Source organism: Alligator sinensis, unplaced genomic scaffold (assembly GCF_000455745.1).
Source record: "Alligator sinensis unplaced genomic scaffold, ASM45574v1 scaffold32_3, whole genome shotgun sequence".
Lineage (NCBI taxonomy): Eukaryota > Metazoa > Chordata > Crocodylia > Alligatoridae > Alligator > Alligator sinensis.
This window is the reverse complement of record NW_005843083.1, coordinates 122,372-126,287: the sequence shown is the minus strand read 5'-3', so window position 1 is coordinate 126,287 and position 3,916 is coordinate 122,372. Positions and strand designations below refer to the sequence as shown.

General features: G+C 44.3%; 1 protein-coding gene across 1 annotated transcript in view; it reads left to right on the top strand.

Moving 5' to 3' along the window:
• The window catches only part of LOC102378337 (collagen alpha-1(XXIV) chain-like), a 182,087-nt gene that overhangs the window by 56,783 nt on the left and 121,388 nt on the right, over window positions 1-3,916 (top strand). The gene's annotated exons all lie outside the window — the stretch shown is intronic.

Sequence of the window (3,916 nt, the reverse complement as noted above, 5' to 3'; positions counted from 1 at the left end):
GGGGTGCTTGGGTGGCCGCGGCTGTCTTGGGGGCCAGGGGGGGGGAATCTAGTGCAGGCCTGGGTGCTGGGCCCTGCCAGGCCACACAGCCTGACAGCTGTGTCTGTATCTCGCCAGGGGAGTCTGTCTTCTGGGGCTCTGCACCCCTGGCTGCTGACAGGCAAAACTCGTGATATGGGTAGGTGACACTGGTGCGCCCTTCCTGGTGCTGGGGCCTCTGCACAACACGGCAGTGTGCCCCAGTGAGGCCTCCTCCTCCCCTACAGCCTCACTCCCAGTCCACCACTTTACGTGACAACAGGTAAAGTAACTTAGCTGGCTCAACACCAGTAGCAAGAGCAGCAGCATCAAAGGTTCCCAAACAGAACTGTCACAGAGCCTTTCTTTTTATAAAGGAATTGACAGCAAGAAGTAAAGATGTTGTGTTGTGTTGTGTTGGACCTATGATGTTACTCATGGTGTGTGATGGCTTATCTTGTGTTTTTATGTCTATATGTGTATTATGAAAAAAAAAGGAGTACTTAAAAAAAAATGTATCTTTGGAAGCTTTAGGGCTGAAAACCCCTTTGCCAGGCTGAGGAAGTACCTGCAGTTGGTCCTGGATAGAAGGAATAGTAAAGAAACCAGAGGCTGGCCTGGCCCAAATACAGACAAGAGAGCCAGTCAGTGAAAATAGAAATAGGGGCATCAGGGGGTGAGGGACAGGCTGGGGTGGCGGGTAGCAGGGAAAAGGGAATGTAGCAGCGCAGGTAGAAGTGCAGAGGTGCCTGGGGTTCAGATGTCCGGCCGGTCGCACTGTACCAGAACTCCACTGTGTATATCAAGGCCATGAGTTTCTGTACCTACTACCTAGGGACCTAGAAACAGCATAAAAGCCTCTGTTTGGAGGCGTGCTGTGCCTTTTGCTAGCTTGTCCCCTCTCAAGAACTGTATGAGAAAGGAACCCTCAGACTCAGGCATCTCAGCTTGCTTGCTTTACTCAGTAGTTGAACTTGCCTGCTCCTTTTTGTTGTTAGAAAGGATTGCATAGGATTTAATTTATCTTAGCTTAGCTATTCAATTACTGTTACTATTACTATTCAAGGGTGTAGGTTGTAGCCGTGTTGGTCTAAGGACATAGGCAGACAAGGTTCTTTGGGTGAATCTGATATCTTTTATTAGACCAACTTAAATAGGAAGAGCACACACCAACTGCTGAAACTTCCTTAGCCCGACGAAGGATTTTTGGACCCGAAAGCTTGCTTAATAATTTTTTTTCCAACTATTTAAGTTGGTCTAATAAAAGATATCAGATTCACCCAAAGAACCTTGTCTGCCTATGTCCTTAGACCAACACGGCTACAACCTACACCCTTGAATAGTAATAGTAACAGTAATTGAATAGCTAAGCTAAGATAAATTAAATCCTATGCAATCCTTTCTAACAACAAAAAGGAGCAGGCAAGTTCAACTACTGAGTAAAGCAAGCAAGCTGAGATGCCTGAGTCTGAGGGTTCCTTTCTCATACAGTTCTTGAGAGGGGACAAGCTAGCAAAAGGCACAGCACGCCTCCAAACAGAGGCTTTTATGCTGTTTCTAGGTCCCTCCCCACAAACACTGTCATTGGAAAGGCAGCCAAAGAGAAATCCTTCTCACTGGCCACCTACACATGTCAGTCTTCCCCCCCCACCCCCACTCTCCCTCCCTCTCCTGCTCCCCTTCCCTCTTCTAACTTTCACTTTCAGCGTCTGAAGCATCCAAAGCATTTCGGGAGCACTTTGGAAGCTCCGAACCACTTTGGACATCTTAACTGAGCCCGCGCTTCACTCTGGGCATGCTGCTTCGGATGCTGAAGTGTCCGAAGCGGCCCTGGATCCGAAGCGCGATCCTAAGCTTTGCACAGCCCTAGTAAATTGGAGAGATCCTGTATGTTAGATTTCACACTTCCAAAATCAAAGTTTACTTGTGTGGCCTGAACAATTTTTACTTGAACAGGTCAATAAAATGTAGAAATATATAGTGCAAATGTGAGTTAGTATGAATAAAACCATAGGAGACTTCAGATTGCTTCCTTAATGTTATAACCTGGGCTCCCTTTGCTAATTTTAGCCTGTGATAATTGTATTTAATTATTAGATAAAGTATGAATATGGTCTTAGTCTCTAAATATTTAAACTTTCCAAATGACCAGGTTTAAGAAAAGCAAAGCAATACACTAAGGGCATGTCTACACCTTGCCATATGGCAACATCACTACAGCACTTTAGTATTTTCTTTTGGAATTATTAGAGCTTGGAGCAGTACAGGTGGTTACTGCGCCATGCGCATGGCACATGGTTAGACTTCACTGCTACATTGCTGTAGCAGTGTACTATGCTGGGGGGAGTGCACCACTACAGCGACGTAGCTGGCAATCAAACGTTGACCTGCATAATCGCTATGTCGCCATAGCACGCTGTACAGTGACATAGTGTATCGCTACATTGCTGTAGGGTGACGTGTAGATACACCCTAAGAGAACTGTGAGGAAGTGCCATAGAATTATTGGCTCGTGGTGGGCCTGATTTACTTGTGTGGGGGTTGGACTAGCTGACCTCTGGAGATCTCTTCCAGCCCTACTTCTCTGTGACTCTATGCCACAGATCCGATAAGCTACTAGTTGTAGAAGGTGCTGTGATGCAAGTCACTCACAACCCCTGATCTTTTGGGGTACTAGACCTAGCTGACATAAACTGAACAGTAGATAGGGCTAGTCTAGCCAGGAGATCCACTGAGTCAGTACATCACCTGGGAGACCCCTGTACCTGGTGCTGCTATGGAACCAGTCTTTCCAGAAGGGCAAATGTTTTCACCTTCACAGCTCCTCTTTTATGAAGTTGAGGTGAGAGAGAGAAACTTGCAGCCTCTGTGCCTCCAGGGGTGATTCTAGCCATTATTGATGAGGGATCACCCTTCAGGTGTTGGATATCTGTAACGAGGCAAGGCAAAAATGAACTGCCAGTGATTTGGCCTTAATAATAGAATGGCATCCTAAGGTTGGAGTATTCGTCTTTGTCTAGCTCTTTAGATATGGAAGTTAGACTACCGTTCTGCTGCATCCCCTTCTCTCCCCAGTGTTTTGGGGACATCTAAAGCATTCTGATCAACAGGGTTTTTGATGGTTTCAGGGGAGTGAATATATAAATAGATCATGTTGGAGAAAATAGCTGAAAATTTGATGAGAAGTGAGTTTTGGACTTGGACGTCTGGATACTTATATATAAAGGGCAAGACTGACTCAAGCTAAGGATATCACTGTGGTTCAATTAAACACACACAGCTAAACAACATCTCAGTGAACTCAATTTGAGGTGAGATGAATCTAAAAAGTCAAGGTTAATGGATCTATGAAGTGAGGTTGTTTTTTTGATGGTAGAGGTAGTGAAGGCTGTGGGAAAGGAGAGGTCAGTCTGGAAGAATTCCTTTCTACTTTAGAAAACCTTTTCTGGAAACAAAACAAATGACCTCTAGCCAGGAATAACTCTTAGCCTGTCATGTAAAAATTGAACTAAGAGCTCTGCTACGTTCCTCACACGTATCCATTCTATTAGCCAGATTTTCTATATCTTTTCCAGAAAGTACTTGATGCGTGAAAAAAGAGGACACTGAATGCTATTTTCCCTAATATTTGGAGAATATGTGGAACTCCAAAGGATTGATGGGTTATTTTCAATAAGTACCATTCTAATTTTGGAAAGTCCAGAAGGAAACCATTGTAATTAGGATGTCTCCCATTAGCCTGCTTAGTGAGAACACTTCAGCCTCACCTATTAAAGTATTAATACAGGTATTTTTACCATTCTTCAAGGTTAATTTATTAGCTATAAAAACAAAAGCAACCGACTTAAAAAACCAACCCTGCAAATATTTAAGCTTCTGAGCCTCTCATTGCAATAAA